This window comes from Akebia trifoliata, chromosome 8 (assembly GCF_017979445.1).
Source record: "Akebia trifoliata isolate Shusen 1 chromosome 8, ASM1797944v1, whole genome shotgun sequence".
Classification (NCBI taxonomy): domain Eukaryota; kingdom Viridiplantae; phylum Streptophyta; class Magnoliopsida; order Ranunculales; family Lardizabalaceae; genus Akebia; species Akebia trifoliata.
The window spans coordinates 17687129-17707058 of NC_141382.1; the positions used below are offsets into that span (position 1 = coordinate 17687129).

Consider the following 19930-nt stretch of genomic DNA (forward strand, 5'->3'; position numbering starts at 1 on the left):
TACGCTGGTTAATGTCACTAGACTCGTCTCGAGTAAGAACATGGCATGAATTGATGAAAGAGGTCATTGGTTGATACTCCTTTAACACGGACATTGAACTCACAAGAAGAGATCTAGAAACAACTAAGTAGAAGCCTGGGGAAACCTTCACAGAATTCATTGCTCGATGGAGAGCTAAAGCCGCTCAGTTATGGGACCAACCTCAAGAAAAAGAGCAAGTTAAGATCATCCTCAGGAATCTTACTCCCAATTATGCCAAGTACTTGATGCCTCAATACTTGCCTACATTTCAATCTCTTCTTGAAGCCGGAAACCAAGTCGAGGATGCCTATTCTTCGGGACTTTTTGGCAACTCGTCTGAGTCAAAACCCAAACACTTCAAACCCAGTACAAATTCCTTGCAAGTGGCCCATACCTCTTTTGCCCTAGCTCCTCAAGCTACTCAATCCTCACAAGCCAAGCCTAGGAGACAATTCTCCAATCTCGGGATGTCCCTTAGTTTGCCTACCAAAAACTAATGAAAAGGGGACTGTTGACACCGTTACAACCCAAGCTATTACCTAACCCTCTCCCTCCAAACTTGGACAATGAGCAATTCTGTGAATTCCATCAAATGCCCGGCCATGTTCTGGATAGGTGCGTTACCCTCCGCCATGCTATCCAAGACCTTATCGAACAAGGGAAAGTTATCATACCTGCTCCTACCGCGCCTAATGTCAAAACTAACCCTTTGCCTACTTTTCAAAATCAACCCCCTCCTACTCTGAATCTAATATCCATGTCCAAACCTGAATCAGTTGACCCAGCTTTTTTTATCCGCTTGATTGGTCTTGATAGTGCATCTTTATCATGCCAGAATGGGTTCATCTGCCCTGAGACAATGACAGAACTGAAAAGAAAGGACAATATGAAAGTAATGGGTTATTTAGTGTCAAACAAGCTTGAATCAGAACATGAAGGTATGGCAAAAGCGGACGAGCCTGAATCATCCCTCATGAAGATATCCAAAGTGGCATAAACCCTAGCGCTGTGTCCTTCCATTCAGAATCATATCCCTATTTTCAATTTTTTTTTCCTAAAGTGTCAGTTGCGTCAGTCTTTAAATTCAATCGGTCAGTTCCATTATGTTAAGATTTATTTTTTAGTCAAGTTGGTAGGTCTATGTCTTTTTATTCCAATAAAGTAAAGAAGCTTTTGATTATCATGCGTGCAATAATAATGTGAACATAAAATCTAACATGAAGAATGACTCAGAGCTCACTAATTGAACTTGATAAATATTGGAATAGGAGAGAGAGTACACTCAAGAAGTGCATATTGGTACTACATTATCCTCAAAAGAACATGAGAAAATGATGAATTCATTTAAGAAATTCAACAGTATTTTCGCATGATCTCATGAGGATATGGTAAATGCGAATACTATTTTACCTTTCGGATTGCACCAAAATGGATCAGAACTTACTGTCAAGAGTGAACATCAAAGCCAAAGATTATCAGGAATGATGTAATTGAAACCGTCGACAAAGATGCCAAGATTTGCAACAAGGAATCCCTCATAAAGGATAAAGGATTTTCTCGGAGTTATAGAAGAAGTGAACAGTCGAATGCGAAAAATTTAATCATATTTTACAAAAGAAGATTGAAAGCAGTTCATTCTCAAAAGAAGATTGAAAGCGGTTTATTCTCAAAAGAAGATCTCGCTCGACAAAGTAATCAAGACATTGAGTTCCCAGAACCTTGACCAGATCAAGTAACTTTCACTAAAGGAGGCCTTCTTTGGCCAAACTATTCTCTTATCTTGCCAAGAAAGAAAAATGACCCTCTTTAGCCCCTTGCAGCCTCTAAAAAAATTCAATAGTCTTTCTCTTTCTAAACCATACCAACTAACCTTGGGAGGGAAATCTTGTATGAACTACGTTTTGACCTGATCCCAAAAAGAAAAAAAAATGATTTGGGGTACGTAGGCAACCTGAGAAGTTACTTCAGGCCCGGTCACAACAAAAAAATAAAATATACATTCTCTTAAGGAAAGTGTCATCGAAAGGGAAAACCCCCTGTTGAAATGTGTAAAAGAAAATAATACCAAAAAAGGGGTATTAGAAGAAGAGAATCAAAAGAATTGAAGGAAAAGAAAAGAAACCCAAACTAGGGGCATTGAAAAAAAAGAATAAAAAAATGATGACAAAAATGCCTAACTAGGGGCATTAGAAAGAAAGAGACTTAAGAGAGTTGTCTAAAAAAGATAATGTCATACTAGGGGTATTTTGGGAAGTTGAGCCTTATACATTTTCTTTCTAAACCATGTCCTAAGCCCACCTACTAAGTCTTCCTGAATGTTAATTGATTTGGTTAAGGTCCAGAGAACCAAAGGTTGTCAAGTTGAGTATCCAAGATCATCAAAAACAAAGAAGCCCGCTAAGTTGAAAATCCGAAAAGACGACTTAGGCAAAAGTTAGGGCATAACAAAAAAAAAAAAAACCAAGACTGCTAGGTTGAAAACCTGAAAAGGCGATCTAGGCAAAAATCAAGGCATCTTAGAAAAAAGAAAAACAAAGCCCGCTAGATTGAAAACCTGAAGAGGCGATCTAGGCAAAAATTAGGGCATCATCAAATCGAAGGAAAGATCCCACCAAGAAAGAAAATTCAGAATAAAAGCTTACACAGAAGTTAGAGAATGTAGAAAATGTTCAAGACAATGTTGAAGTTGAAGAAACTCAGAAGCCTTTCTTTTGAACATTGCAAGATCTTTAGTAGCGTCTGCTAATGGGAAATGTAGATTCATTGACCACTTTAAAGAGGAAGATCTTATATTTCAATATTTATCAAAGCCCAGCTCAAGCATTTTTCAAAAAGAAATTCGAAAGAGAATGATCATTTCCTTATTGCACATATGATAATCTCAAGAGTCTTGAATTTAAAGGAATGTCAATTCTTTTGTCTTTCATTTATTGGAGTTCGTAGTCCCTTTTCCATACTTTTCAAATGTAATCCAACCCATCAGTGTCACAGTCAAGTTTCAGATGTAAGTCAACCTTGAAACTAAGGGCATTTTTGAGACTAACTTCGATTATGAAATTTGCATTCTTGATCCCATGATCAAAAGGAAAAATCTTATTCAAAAGCTTAAAAGTCCGGCGAAGCCTAATCATAATTATGAATCCAGATGCATGATAAGCCAATAAAAGGTCAATTTCTTAATCGTTGAGTTCGATAATACTGAATCTTTAATTGATCCAAGCCCGAGAAGCGTGGCTCCATTGAGTTCGAGCCCGAGAAACAAGACTCCAGCTCCTTTGAATCATAAAATGAGTTAATAGGATTGTTTAAGTTCCTTCGAACCCAAGCCTGAGAAACGTGGCTCCAGCAAGTTCGAGTCTGAGAAACGAGACTCTAACCGTTTTTGAATCATAAAATGAGTTAACAGGATTGTTTAAGTTCCTGCAAACCTTAGCCCGAAAAACGTGGCTCCAGCAAAGTTCGAGTTCGACAAGCGAGACTCCAACTGTGAATTAACAGGATTTTTTAAGTTCCTATAAACCTTAGCCAGAGTCCGAGAAACGAGACCCCAGCTTTGTTTGAATCATAGAATGAATTAACAGGATTGTTTAAGTTCCTGTAAACCTCAGTTCGAGTCCGAAAAACGAGACTCCAACCATTTGAAATAGGATTGTTTAAGTTCCTATAAACCTCAGTTCGAGTCCGAGAAACGAGACTCCAATTTTTAACAGGTTTTTTAAGTTCCTATCAACCTTAACGCGAGTCCGATAAACGAGACTCAAACTTTTTCTTACTCTAAAAAAAAAAAGAATTTTGATAGGATTTAATGAAGTTCCTACATCACCTGATTCTGATTGTGTTATGATTATCTCATTTTTTCAAACTTGTCATAATTCAAATATCGTATGATTGATTTCATTGCATATATACATTCCAGTTTGAATCATCATTGTCGGCGAGAGAAGATCTCCAGGACCTGACATTTGTTGTTATCGAGGAGGGATTAATCTCAATGATCCGATAGATTATTTCGTGAGCATCACACCATTGCACACACGTGCATGTTAGCATAAGTCAAGGAGAATTTTTCAAAATTCGAGGATTTGACATTTTTAGTCCAGGGAGAACTTACCTTCAAGGATCTGGACGCCCTGACGAACCACCAAATCAGGCTGCAAAAATGAACTGTCACTAGCTTTGGCATTCGGATATCGCACTATCTACCGAAATAGATTTGCTATATAGTTTGCTTCAACCCTCTGCCAAAGAGGGGCATCTGTAGACACCCCATTTTTGTACTCGCCTGATTAATCAACTCGTCAACCCGATCGCAACGGTTCCCAATGATGGATGTTTATTCCAATGCTTTATTTTGTTATTAGATATGTTTCAGAAATCCGGATGAGGTATCTCGAATAGACAAAACTTAGAAACCACGCTATGCTAGGAAAATACGACCCCAGGAACATAGAAATCATAATCTTGCAGATCAAAAAGAAGCTTTACGATAAAAATCACTAAAAATGACCAAATTACCAAAATACCCCTAACATCAAAACAACCCTAGAGCCTACATTACGCTTAGGAAAACCCATTCAAACACATAAAACAACAAATCGAAATCAAATAAATCATTTCGCTAATTTTCACAGAATTTGACAAAATTACGAAAATACCCCTCATAAAATTCACGACCATTTCACACAAAAAATTTCATAAATGACAAAAACCAACATTCCCATTGAATTCCTTATGAAAAACTGATTCCAAAACATCCTGGACCATTGAAAAATGACTTAAAACGTAAAAAATCCTCTCCGAGGGCAAAACGGTAATTTTACAACTTTAATAATTAAAAATTTTAAAATTAATAAATAAATCATTAAATAACGTAAATTGAAACATTAAAGTCAATCAAGTAAGACTAAAGTCAAGATATTAAAAGCCACCAAGAAAGACTAAAGTCAAGATATTAAAAGCCAACCAAGAAAGACTAAAGTCAAAATATTAAAGTCAATCTCATAAGACTAAAGTCAAAACCCTAAATCAAAACCCTAATCTAAACTAATCAAGTCAATCTCATGAGACTAAAGTCAAAATCCTAATCTAAACTAATCAAGTCAATCTCATACGACCAAAGTCAAAACCCTAAATTAAAACCCTAAAGATTAAGTCCATCTCATGAGACCAAAGTCTAAACCCTAATTGAAACCCTAAAAGAAATCCTAATCAAACCCTAATTCTCCTAAAAAACTTTATAAATAGGAGCCTCCACACCCTATTTTCGTATCAAAGAAAAAACCCTAGAAAAAGTAGGTGAAGAAGCCTCCACAACCTCCCCAAAACCCTAATTTTGGAGCCCCAACTCCTTACCTAACACCCCTACTTCGACTGTAGCCTAAAAAATACCTAGAAACCTTTTAAAAACACTCCAAAAATCCATAATAAATTAAAAGCATCCAGATCCAAGAAGGAGATACCTTGCCTCAGAGATCAGAAATCAGATCCGGAGACAGAACAAAGCAAGGAGTACGGTACAAGGAACAGTTTCATCAGATCTGAGGGAATAGAACCTTTGCGTATCGAAGGTAACATTTTTCTATTTTTTTATCTAGGTTTTGATCATTAGCAATGTAGTCTTACTTGGGATAAGTAGAGACCGGCATCGGCCTGACGAGGTTGGTGCCTAACACCTTCCAACCCCGTAACATGATCCCCGGATTCAGATTTTCTGTAGTAGATTAGTTTTTTTATCCATTTTAGAGTCAGTTTGGTTCCTAGACCATAATAACTAGGTGGCGACTCCCAAACCTCAAGGGTCAAAAGCGGATCCGTGTACCCCGTGGATCGAGGGCGCTTTCACAGCGGAACCAAAAATCCGTCGTTGTTTCCTCCGTTGCTAACTATAGCAGCGGATAATGTATTCCGCTATTGCAAGTAGTACCTTTAGCGGCGGATATTAATATCCGCTGCAATAGGTCAAATTTTTAACAAAAAGAATATAATACATATAGCAACGGATATTAAGATCCACTGCAATAGGTTAATTTAAAAAAAAAAAATATATAGATATATATAGATAATATATATATATATATATATATATATATATATATATATATATATATAACACATATAGCGGCGGATATTAAGATCCGATGCAATAGATCAATTTTTTTAAAAAAAAATAAACACATATAGCGGCGGATATTAAGATCCGCTACAATAGGTCAATTTTTATTAAAAAAAATATAACACATATAGCGGCAGATATTAAAATCCGCTGCTATACGCTTTTTTGTTTAAAAAAAAATTATTATATATGCTTAAAAAACAATATATAAAGACGAAATTTGTATCCACTACTGTAATTTTTTTTCATATATAAAGCTACTCATAAAGCTACAACGTGTTTTGTCTTATATGGGAAAAAATGTTTGGAATGGGTTGTTTTTTTTGTGAGGATGATCTATATGGTGAGGAGATCATCCTTGCCAAAAATCAGCCCATTATGAAACTTCTAGCCCCATGTTTACAAGTTGAAAATTTTTAGATCGTCCAATTTTTGTAAATCATTTTTGATGGGGTTAGAAGTTTTTAAATGGGATGATTTTTTGCAAGGATGATCCCCTCACCATAGAGATCATCCTCACGAAAAATCAGCCCATTTCGAGCCTTTTTAACCATATAAGACAAAAACGTTGTAGCTTTATGAGTAGCTTTATGTGTCTACGGAACCCGATTCATATATATATATATATATATATACATTTAACCTATGTCCTCCAACCTGTACAGATTGAAAACTTTAAAATAAATAATATAAGAGAGTTGCTATTGCCACACTAACTTTTATTAATCCCGCACAAATACATAAGTAAATCACCAAAGAACTGCACATGTTTATAGTTTAAACTAACATCTTTATTCAAGACGGTTCATAATTAGGACTATCTATATGTGGATCCAACCTAGTTCTGGATAAAAGAATATCTGCAAGAACCTTATCTCATCAAGCCATTGCTAAACGGGCATGACTTTATCATTGTCATCCTTCCACTCATTAGCCACAACTGCTACAATTAATAAATAGCTGACTGTATGATTCAACCCATTAACTTCTCATAAGAATTAGATGCAAATATCCACTCACTCAAACTAAATCATCAATCTAACCACCAGTTGTCATCACATTGGTTCATACACGTCTAATTTATCTTTATACAAGACTCATTAACTATTGGAATATTCATTGGTAATAAAAGCAAAGTAAATATTAAAAAATCAACTAAACTTCAGTATATTAAAAGTAGCCTTGCCTGCATGATTAACAACCATAACTTCAGTATATCCCTGATAAGATTTCATTAAGTCTAGCTTTGCTATCAAAACAGACATGATGATGCAACCATATTATCTTGAATGACATCATTGGTCAGACTCCATGCATAATGATGCACTAACAGATCTGACTCCATAATTAAAATGCGAATATGCCTTCTTACAATTAAACAAGTATGTTCAATGAAGATAATTTATATGCATTTCTAACAAAGAAGTAAAACAACAGAAAGTACTTGCCTGTTCGATCTCAAAGAACTTCAATAACAACTCATCGGGAATGGACCAGCCAAAGACGCCAAAATTTTCCTTGAGTCTTACCTAATTCGTGCTCTTAGGCAGTACACTGACACATTTGGATTCCCCATTGGAGAGCAACCTGTGCAGTTGACTTGCCCAATTTCCCTGCAACCATATTAAGAACTGGATGCTTAAAGACATCGCTCTTGAGCCATGTTGTTCCTGGAGAACCCAACAGTGAATACCCCTATAAAAGACCATTGAAAGAAATTTTCCCAATTAAGGATAAAATAACAAACAAACTTAATAACTCAAAAGTCTTGTTAAAGCTTGTATACACATAGATAGGTGCACTCCCTTTGATTTTCAGAATGCACGTAGCTGCGTCTGGTGCCATGTAGGGTGGCATTCAACCTGATTGACGGCAAGAGGCATGCGTGCTACTCTAACAAATCCCCCAACTTTTTTGATGAAAAATTGCTTACACCAATAGCATGAACCTTGCCAGAATCATACAATTCCTCCATTGCTCTCCATGTACTCGGTGTATCATGTAGGGTGAAGTTTTCAAGATTAAAGCCAACAGAACCCTTTTTCACGGAAACTGGCCAATGGATCCACAAGATTTTCACAACCCAGTTGGTTACAATGAAAGTAAATTCTGTTTATAAGTCAGATGAACGTCCGAATCTGTGGCTGGACTCCATGAGCCAACAGTTGCTTCCCTTTCATAATGCCATCTCTTATTAATACCACAACAGTAGCAACTCTATTATTCCTCACAATGCCACCTCTTTCTCACAAACAGCAGCAGCTACCATTTCCCTCCCCATTTTTTTTACATGGCTGCTCATGGTAACATCGATTATGAGCTATACTAGAAAGCACACAGCTGCTGCCCTACATGCACAGCTGTTGTCCCCACTTCTATTGCCATTTTGCTTGCCACCTTGCAACCATCAACCTGCCATCAATGCATTAAGCCAAAGAAATAGTAGTTGCTATCCCCATTCCATTGCCACCTCTAGCTATACTGTTAATTCTTCTTTGCCACTTGCCACATCACTGTCCCACTTATTTCCCATTCATTATGCCATTACATGCCCACGACAACTTCATTTGCCCATTTACTACTTATAAAACCTCAACATCAAGAAGACATCGAAACACCGCATAAGTTTCAAGTAAATAATTCTTTCACATTTACTACTTATATCTAGGAATTGAAAATGTCAAGGACCTACCAAGCTGGCTACCATGATCCTTTAGCACCCTTACTTGGATTTTGAAAAGCAGAGAAACCCCAAAAAGTTTTCAAGGCGTAAGGTGGATAGATAGTCTCTCCTTCATTGATCTTTGCTATTGTAATTTTCAATCAGTCTGTTAGATTAATCAAGGTGACCTTTACAAGGATTCTACAAATCAAAATACCAAATACAATTCAATTATTTCTAACCAAACAAGGATCTACAAAGATCAATAAACCATTATAAAAGATTAGATCCATTACAAAACATGACATAGAGTGAAAAATTTGTGTGCACATGCCTATGATCTGTTATACATTCTACTTACAGAAGTGTGTATTTATGAGAATATTTATCCATGAGATGCTTGGTAAGATCGAATAGTCCAAATTTAATGGGACCCATGGACCCACCTAAGCGATCTTTACTATATAACAAATGGACCCAATAAAAAATAAACACACCCAACTCAATCCCCTTTTCTCTTACACCACACAAATATATGTAGGTTATACAAAAATAAATAAAATTATGAGTGCTAATAAATTCTTAGATGACATGTAAATTTACCATTTATCAGAGAGAGATTATTAGTCATCAAATGAATTAGTTTACTCATCATCATCAAAGCCATAACATGAGTTCATAGTCAAACTAGCGTCTCTGTTGACAGTTTGAAAACAACATTTAAACAAATTTCATAGTCAAAATAGGGTCTCTGTTGACAGTTTGAAAAATGTATCATCATCATAGGAACTATCAATAACACGAGTTCATCTCCCCATTTGTTCATAAGTGGCACGTAATTCCAGGATTTAAGCAATCATTTCCAGATATCTGGTATAGGGGGATTATATTTCCTTTATTTTCTAATTAAATTGAACTAAACTATTCTAAAGAGTATCTCTCAAACATAAGGAATAGACTATATAGAGATGTTGGCTTATCAGTTTTGTGGCTGCCCATGTGTCTGACACTTCATGTCAATATCAATGTCACAAACCATGACTAGAACCCACCACCTTGCATTGCAATATTTCAACCAAACTTATAGACATCCAAAACAAAAAAGATAGATAGTATTTACATGTCAAAATATATACAGAACCAACATAATCTAGTATCCCTTCTGTAATGCAATGAGCTTCTAGAAGTTGTTTATATAATAATTTCCAATGGCAAATGACTTTTTTCTATACAAATGCAAACTATTTCAGAAAAATGTATGAATCATTGAATGTCTGCTCACATCATACCCAAATTAATCTCAAAATGACTTTTAATTGCCATGGTTGGAACTTGGCATACCCTCAAAAGAGGAATGTCACCCATGACAGATTTTGTGGCAGCAACATTCATAAAAGACCAGATCGCTGAAGATCCTAAGGATACACACCCAAAAAATCTCAATGACCACCAAATGGGAAAGAAAGACGTTATTGGCACCCCAAAGTTTACTTATTACACCCAAATTTCTTAAATTATTTAAGGTATTGGCCAATTTTTCAACTGAGCTATATGTATGAGAAGCTCTTCTTGAGAGTGTTGTATATGCTGTTTTTTTTTTATAACACATTCTTCTTTGTTTTTTTTTTTTTTTGTTTTTTTTTTTCAATCTAAAGTCATAAAATTGAAAGCCCAAAGAACCACATGCAACAGAATAATAACAGAGTAGTAAAGGGATATCCACATTATTAATAACAATGGTAGCAATAAAGGAGAAAAGGGGAAGATAATCAACCACACAAGAACTTCAATTGTGCACTGCTAGGGCTAGTCCTTGTGCTTCATGGACAGCATAAAATGCAAGTTTGTGGTAGAATATTTTGATAAATAGTAACAGGCAGCCTAAATATTTTTTTAAAAATATGTACAGCTAAATCAAGTTCACTGTTTTTGTGGAACACTTCAAGCATAATAATTGAAGCATATTGTTATGTCTCCTTAGATATAAAATTTTCAAAGTTCTCATCCTTGAAAATTCTTCAGTAGAATATTAATCTACATACAACTTTTGTTATACTGCTGTCACATACCATATTGAGCCCAAGTACCCTTAGTAAGGTTGGAATCCTTTTGCAAATGGTATGCCCACATGTTTGTTACATGAAAATCATTTCTCCTATCAAGTCTGTTCAGACTCCATGCCAGAATAGCCTCTATAAATAGTAATAGATGCAATTTTTTCATGCACCTTGAGGCAGATTTCGTAAATAAAAGTATATATATGGGTTGCTTGTGGGTTTCTGATTGTGACCATTATGAACACTACATCATCTTGCAATACTTGAAATTTTTTTTTCTTTTATGATATGGGTTTCTGATTGTGGCCATTATGACTAATAATGGAACATCTCATGAACCAAAATTCTCAAAATGATTAAGCTCTAATCAACAATTTAGTACTTGTAGAATCCCATGAGAACTCTCTTTAAAGTTTTTCTATACAGTTTGCCACTGAAGCCAAAATTCATTACATAAGACAGTAAATAAAGTAGCTTGAGAAGGCAGTTCTCATTAATGTCATTCTTCAATGATAGGATATTTTAAAAACAAATTAAAAACCATTTTTTCCCATAATCCAATAATCTAGTACAGGAATCCCAAGTTCCAATAGGATGACCAAGGTGTTCTGAGAAAGCAACCCAAGTTACTTCTCAAAATGACCTTTATCAGCCTCACTTGAATGGTCAATGTGTTGAACTTCTGACTAAGTAGCTAAAGAGAGTGAAAGAACTACATACCGTTTTCGAGAGGCTGTTTCTTTGAGGCCATCTGAATTCGCAAGGGAGGAGTCAACTTCCACACTTAGAGCAGATAAAGAAATCATAAGGAAGAAAAACTCCATTCTTAGTTCAATACTCAATAAGTAATTAAGCACTTGTTAGGTACAGATGTAGACATACTTAATATTTTCTATAATTGTAATTCAGTAAATACTTCTTTTTCTGTTTTTGATAAATAATACTAAAGTAAATACCCAAAGCAACATAAAAATAAAAAACTGAGACTAATAGATATGAAAACTTACATTGAAGTATACGACAGACCCGGAGTTGAATACAACTTCATCTAATGAAATGACAATCATCTTTGATTGACACTTGCAAGATATTGAAAGTTGGAGCTCTTGTGGTAATAGTTGGGATTTGTAACTTTATCTGTTGGTGTGAATAACCCATTAATCTCAAATCCAGTGGACGAATCACCCAATAAAGGGTCATTAACAAATATGACATTCAAAGAAGCAATCTCATTTATGGTGATTTCTTTAGGAATAACTTGCAACTTGGGATTAAGCTTTAAAATACCTTCTTTAATTTTCTTGCTAATTGAATTCTCCATGGCAGATTTTAATTACATATTGCATTTTTTTAATATGTAATAAGGAAACTGGAAATACTTGGTCATTGATGGAAATTTTTTGCTAACACACCAAAAAGAAGCAATGGAACTCAATATTAAGGAAATGGAAGTAAAAAATCTAGAAAATAAGAATCCGACACAAGAATTTGCATCATTGCACATATGAAAATAAAAAACAGTCCTTATAAAGCAAAGTAACCCATCCAAGTACTCACTTGGAGTTTAGTCTCATGAACCATAAGGTAATTGGAGTTTGGTTATGTTATTATGATGTCTTCCTCTTTTCTTTTCTATTTTATAATGTTGTTCTCACTGATCAAATATATTGTTCTATTGCTATATTACCTAGAAATAATATATGTCAGCTGAGCAACGTAGATCATGCTCTGTAAAATAGTTTAGTTGATAAATTTTATAGCAAATTTGACTAAATAAAATTCTAGAATAGATTCAATTTTGATCTTTACCTCTTAGAGATTTAAATATAACAATCTTCAAACTTGAGCAATGATTCAGTCCACTTATAAAATGATAAAACTACAAAGTTGAATCCAATTTTGACCAAAAACTTACTTCTTCAACTTAATTGTATAAAAATTGAAAAACAAAGAAAATTGATTGAGAAACAGATGAATTTCTACTGAAAATGAAGCATTTTGCAACAAATTTATATAACAAGTTAATATTTTTTAACCAAAAACAGAGATTCATGTAAAAAAAAAAATTGAGAATTTTGCTTGAAATACCTTTATCCCCAATCACCAACAATAGATTCCTCCAAAACTAAAAAGACCAAATCTTATCCAAATATGAAATTAAAAATGGGAGAAAGCAAACCTTTATAAGCAATTCGATGGAAAAAGGAGAAAAACCCTAGGGTTTATTTCTATGGAGGAGCTTAATACCATTAGAAATCGTAGAAATCCCTTCAATAGAAAGATACCCTTAGAAATTGTGGAGTTTCTGATCAAAAATCTTGAAATTGAAGGGTTTCTACTTGAAATCATTGAGAAATATACCCTATGGAGGCGATGATACCCTTTGTAAGAGCTCCAAGAGAAAAACCAGGGAGAGAGAGAGAGAGCAAACTCTTCTATTCATCAACCTTCGAATCATATTTCTTTGAAGCGTTGTGACAGGATCGAAGCATCGATCTCATCAAATTGAACTTCCAAAAATTTGACGGCTTATAACACACAAACCATGCCATCGAACTTGGAACTTTTCATTAAGAGAGAACAGAGAGCAGAGAGGGCAGAGTGTGTGTGTGTGTGTGTGAGAGAGAGAGAGAGAGACGTCTGAGTTTTTCATGTAAAAAACAAATTGAATTTTCTTTAGTAGCGGATACGTTTTTCCGCTGCTCTATGTACATAATGAGCGGGAAATTATTTTGCGCAATTTTTAGCGCGTATGAACGGTCCTAAAGCGGCCGATAATATAATCCGCTACTGTATTAAATTTTAAAAATAAATTTGAGAGCGAACTCCCTCAATCAAGTTTTTATATTGAAAAATTATACTCTATCACAGCGGAAAATTTAATCCGCTGCTATATTTAATTTAATAAAAAAAATTAGAGAAAACTTACTAAATCAAATTTTATATATAGAAAAATTATACTCTATAGCGGCGAAAAATATAATCCGCTACTATATTTAATTAAAAAAAAAGTAGAGAAAACTCACTAAATCGAGTTTTATATATAGAAAATTATATTCTATGGCTACAGATAATATAATCCGCTGCTATAATCAATAAAAAAAAAATTTATGGAGAACACTCACTAAATCGAGTTTTCTATATAGAAAATTATACTCTATAGCAGCGGAAAATATAATCTGCTGCTATATTCATTAAAAAAAAAATTTATAGAGAGAACTCACTAAATCAAATTTTTTATATAGAAAAATTGTACTCTATAGCGGCGGAAAATATAATCCGCTGCTATATTTAATTAAAAAAAATTATGTCAAAATTTTACTTTATAGCGGCGACAAATATAATCCGCTGCTATATTCAATTAAAAAAAATTTTATAGAGAGAACACACTAAATCGAGTTTTATACATAGAACAATTGTATTCTATAGCTGCGGATAATATAATCCGCTGCTATATGCAATTAAAAAAAATTAATAGAGAGAACCGAGTATTTTATATAAAAAAAATGATTTTTTTAGTGGCGGATATATTTTTTCGCTGCTATATGCACATGAATAAACATGAAACTATTTAGTGTGAATTTTTTTGCGTATGCGCAGGTCCCTATAGTAGCAGATACAATTATCCACTGCAAAAAATGTATCTATAGAGGCGGATAAAACTATCCGCCGTTATAAATCGTCGTTGTAGATAAAAAAATGTTGTGGTTTTGTTTGCCACAAACACGTGGCATTAGATCACCCTTTTGGATGCCACGTGGCGAAGTTGATAACCCTTAGTAAGGAAGAGACCTTACTAAATTAGTAAAACTAGCCCCCTTTCTTTTCTTATTTTTTTTAAAAAAAAAAAAAACAAACACCAAAATCTGTCGAGTTCAACGTTCCTAATAGAAATCCGAAACCGTGAGATTGAAATCATTGGTCCAAATTGGCATAAAATCAGTTTTTTTTTTCTTTTTTAAACAAACTTGCCGAATAAAAACAATTCCTTTTCAATCTCAAAAGGTCCAAACCAGATTTCTTATCGTTCATCCGAGGCTTCGAATAGCCTGATTAAAGGTTTTCAACTAAACCAACAAGTTGGTTTTGTTTCTCCACATAGATGAATCCAAACTTTTCTACTCCTTTGTTCTTCAAGTTTCTCAAAACAGAACCTTAATGATCACGATGATCATAACATGAAACTCCATCACTTCCCACCACTATCATGAAGAAATCGCAATCTTTAAGAGATTCAAATAATTGAGACAGATTAAACAAAATACTTACATCCTAAATTCCTAATCGATCTCAATTCAAGAAATCTCTCCAAACATGCATACACACAAAGAGATAGAGAGAGAGAGTTATCTCTCTTTGCTGCCTTTTTTCCTTACTGGTGAACAAGAAACGAAAATAAAAAAACGTCTCTCTGCTGCCTCCTCTCCACACAAAAAACAGCCACCATTAACGCTCTGTTAGAGCTCAAGATTGATGCAAAAACACTCATGGAACCCAATCCATTGGCCACGGTTTTTGTTCACTTCTATTATCGATTGCCAAATTTCATGTTTAATAGAAACACAGCATAGTTCTTGGTTCAGATTCGAAACCTACGAATCAGATTTTCGCGAAGATATCGAAACAAATCAAAAGGATTTTTTTTTTCGATCGATATCTTAAATTTCACTCACAATCAAAAGCCGATTAGATTTATGGGTGAAAAATCGATCGGGCTGAGAGGTTTCCAAATCTCTACTGGATATGACGATGGAACTGGGTATAAAACATGAAGGAGATGATGTGTACATTTTAAAGAAATGATTCTACTTTTGGCACACCAAACACATCATCATGTTATTGCTGTTAAGGTGGTGTAAACATAAAAAGAAAATTTTATTCCATGGCACACCAACCCCCATCAGCACGTTATTGCTGTAACAGAACCTTAAAAAAAAAAATTTGTTTCTTTTTTATTTGTTGTTTGAAGGACAGAACAACTTTCCTATTATAAAACTAAACAAAACAAGAGTTTATTATATATATATATATATATATATATATATATATATATATATATATATATATATATATATATATATATATATAAATTTTAAATAAAAAAAAATTGCCAAACATACCAAACATACCTAAAAAAAAGAAAAATCTACATACGTAATAATAAAAAAAATGGTCCAATAATCACTACCCTTTCCTTAATAAAACCATCTATCTTGAAATATCGCATAGTTTAGAGTCATTCCAAATGATCTTAAATTAAACCATAAAAAAAATGGACCAAACAAAAGATTCAACATAACGATCAATAATAAAGCCAAAAGAAAGATAAGTCATAAAAATAAATAGACAAACTAAAGAAATAAATAAAAAAAATAAAAAGTTCTTTACTGGCAACACTTCCCATACTTGGGATTTTGCATGTCTGATCCTCAAGGTCCCCAGTGGAGTCGCCACTGAAAGTGCCCTCGATCCGCGGGGTGCGCGGATCCACTTTTGACCTTTGAGGTTTGGGAGTCACCACCTTGTTATTACGGTCTAGGAATCAAACATCGACTCTAAATGGATAAAAATAATTAATCTACTTAAAAAAATAACTGAGTTCGGGGATCAAATTATGGGATTGGAAGGTGCCCGGTAAATACCGGTCTCTACTTATCCCAAATAAAACTACATTTCTAACAAAAAGACCTAGATAAAAAATAAAAGAATTTTACCTTTGAACGCAATGATTCTATTCCTTAAGATCTGATAGAGTAACTCCTTGTATAGTACTCCTTGCTTCGTTCTGTCTCCGGATCTGATTTCTGATCTCTGAGGCAAGGTATCTCTTTCTTAAATCTAAATTCTTCGAATTTGTTTATGGATTTCTTGGTGTTTTTGAAGGGCTTCTAGGTGTATTTCGAGTTAAAATTGAGGTATGGGTGTTAGGTAAGGAGTTGGGACTTCAAAATTGGGATTTTTGGGAGGCTAGGGAAGCTTTTTGACCTACTTCTCTTAGGTTTTTTTCTTGGATACGAAAATGGGGTGTGGAGGCTTCTATTTATAAATTTTTTTGGGTAGAGTTAATATTTAATTACGTTTCATTTAGGGTTTTAATTAGGGTTTTGACTTTGGTCTTATGAGATTGACTTAGTCTTATTAAGGTTTTAATTAGGGTTTTGACTTTAGTTTTATGAGATTGACTTGATTAGGATTTTAATTAGGGTTTTGACTTTAGTCTTATGAGATTGACTTGATTAGTTTAGATTAGGGTTTTGACTTTAGTATTATGAGATTGACTTTAATACTTTGACTTTAGTCTTTCTTGATTGACTTTAGTCATACTTAATTGACTTTAGTCTTATTTGATTGACTTTAATTTTTAGAGAACCCCGTTTTGTTATATCTTTAATTCTTTGGGCCCCTAGATGGAGGGGTCCTTAAATAAATATCCTAACAACCATCAACAATTTTTCCTAAAAGCCTGATTGATCGATTTTTTGGTTCAAAATTTTAAATTAACTTTATTAATGTTTCACTTTACATTATTTAATTTTTTATTTATTAATTTTGAAAATTTTAATTATTAAAATTGTAAAATTTTCGTTTTACCCTCGGAGAGGATTTTTTGCGTTTTAAGTCGTTTTTCAATGTTCTAGGATGTTTTGGAATCAATTTTTTGTAAGGAATTCAATGGGAATATTGGTTTGTATCATTTATGAAATTTTTGTGCGAGATGGTTGTGAACTTTATGAGGGGCATTTTTGTAATTTTGTCGAATGCTGTAAAAATTGGTAAAATGGTTTACTTGGTTTCGATTTGTTGTTTTAGTATTTGAATGGATTTTTCTAAGTGTAACGTATGTTCTAGGGATGTTTTAAGGTTAGGGGTATTTTAGTAATTTGGTCATTTTTTAGTTATTTTTATCGTGAAACTTCTTTTTGTCTGAAAAATGATGATTTCTAAGCTTTTGGGGTTATATTTTTCTAGCGTAGTGTGGTTTCTATAGTTTTGTCAGTTCGAGATACCTCATCTGGATTTCTGAAACATATCTAGTAACAAATAAAGCATTGGAATAATCATCTATCATTGGGAACCGTTGCAATCGGGTTGACGAGTTGATTAATCAGGCGGATGCAAAAATGGGGTGTCTACAGATAGACTCAGCCTATTCAAAAAATTAATGTGTTTTAAGAGTGCCCTTGCTTATGCATTATGCGTTACCTTTAATATGGAGATCCAAATTTGATTTCATAGAACCAAGCTGAAAGGCTAGTTGTAGAATTCATAACCAGTTAGGAGCTATCTAGAGTTAGGCAACCTATCTAGGTCCATTTTTTTTTTGTGATTGATTGAAATACTATGTGATTTCCATGCTTGGTAGATAATCTAGGAGTAACACATTAAAACTATTTGATCCCGAGATCAAGTGTACCATCATTAGAATTCATAATAAATCTTCATTAAATATGATGGGTGATCGAGAGCAAATTCTAAATGAGTTCTTCGTTCCTACTTTCGCTACCCCACCTACATACAATGTTCTACCATTAAAGACTACACCTCAATTTGAAATTAGGGTAGCCACCATAAACATAGTCATTAAATTTCACGGTTTAGAGGGTGAACTACCTTACACCCACCTCAATCAATTCTTAACAATATCTCAAACATTTAGAAATCAGAATTTAGATGAAGAGAGTATTAAACTCATGTTGTTTCCATTATCTTTGGAAGATCACGTAGCTACGTGGATGAGCTCCCTATCTCCCAATTCTATGAATTCATGGGATGTTCTATCCAAGAAATTCAAGGCCAAATTTTATCCTGTGGCCAAAACTGAGAGAATGAATAACGTAATTAGAAATTTTAAAGGGCGTCCGGATGAAGAATTCTCCCAAACTTGGGAGAGATTCAATGATTTGTTAGTCAAATACACTCACCATGGCATTGACAAAATATAGTTGGTACAATATTTCTATCGAAGATTAACAGAGAATCAATGTACTTTAGTTGGGTCTATGCATAATGGTCAATTAAAGAACCAGATTCCCAACCAAACTTATGATTTTCCAAGTTAAGCTAGCTGAGAAAGGTCAAAATTAGAGTATTAATAACAGAGAGTTTGATAGACAAGATACCGTTAAAAGTTAAGAATGTATGAGATGAAGGTAGACTCTGATCTCAAAAATTTTATGTCCAATTTTGTGAGTGGTATGCATAGTCTTACAAAGAAGCTAGATGATTTCACCATTTCAACATCTAACCCTCACTATGAATCTTGTTCAGCTGCACAAGTTTCGGTCGAGCAAACTTCTTTATGTGTCTTGTGCAACGATAACGACCATTTAGTTGAATGTTATCCCAACTTATCATACACAAAGGCCGAATAAGCCAATGTTGTTAATAGCAACAATATTTTTAAGAAGTCCACCCAGAATTCATATAGCCAAATATATTATCCGGATAATAGGTTCTATCCTAATTTTTCGTATAAACAAAACAAACCTATCAATCTAGTGGTCTGCTAGGTTACAATAAACAAAATGGTTGTACAATTAACCAAGCCATTGTTCCACAAATACCATATCAATCTCTGCAATCTACTAAATATAGAGCCATAATTTCATATTCCATGCCCAATTATAATCCACCTAGCCAACAATAGTCATCTTTAGATCTATGATAGTAAGTTGATGAAGTAGCAACACCAACTTATCCAAACTCAATAGTAAACCAATCAAAATCAATCTTAGATTAATCAGGTCACTACTCAGTCCATAGATAAGATGGAAGTTCAGTTGCATTAGTTAGCTCTTTACCTTAGAGGGAGAGGGAAAGGTTAATTCCTCAATCAAACTATTCCTAACCCTAAAAGTCAACTTACAGTTCCCAACAAAGTGAAGGGTTAATACAAGGTAGGAAGCCATTATGAAAATTTATAAGACTACATCAAAGCTATCCATACCTTGACACTAGAAAAGAAGGTGACAACAATGTCCAACCCATTGACAAGAAAGATGATGTCCCAGAAAAGTATAAAATTCAAGTAAAAGAAATAATAAAATCTTCTAAGGACAAAGAAAAAGATTTGGAGAA

General features: G+C 34.1%; 1 long non-coding RNA gene across 1 annotated transcript; it reads right to left on the reverse strand.

Moving 5' to 3' along the window:
* Positions 1-7465: 7465 nt before the first annotated feature.
* On the reverse strand, positions 7466-13413 carry LOC147396326 (uncharacterized). The gene is made up of 4 exons (XR_015180691.1): positions 13032-13413; positions 11860-11989; positions 11573-11635; positions 7466-8996 (listed from the first exon to the last, which is right to left on the reverse strand). It is a non-coding gene; the product is annotated as an uncharacterized LOC147396326 (long non-coding RNA).
* Positions 13414-19930: the final 6517 nt, after the last annotated feature.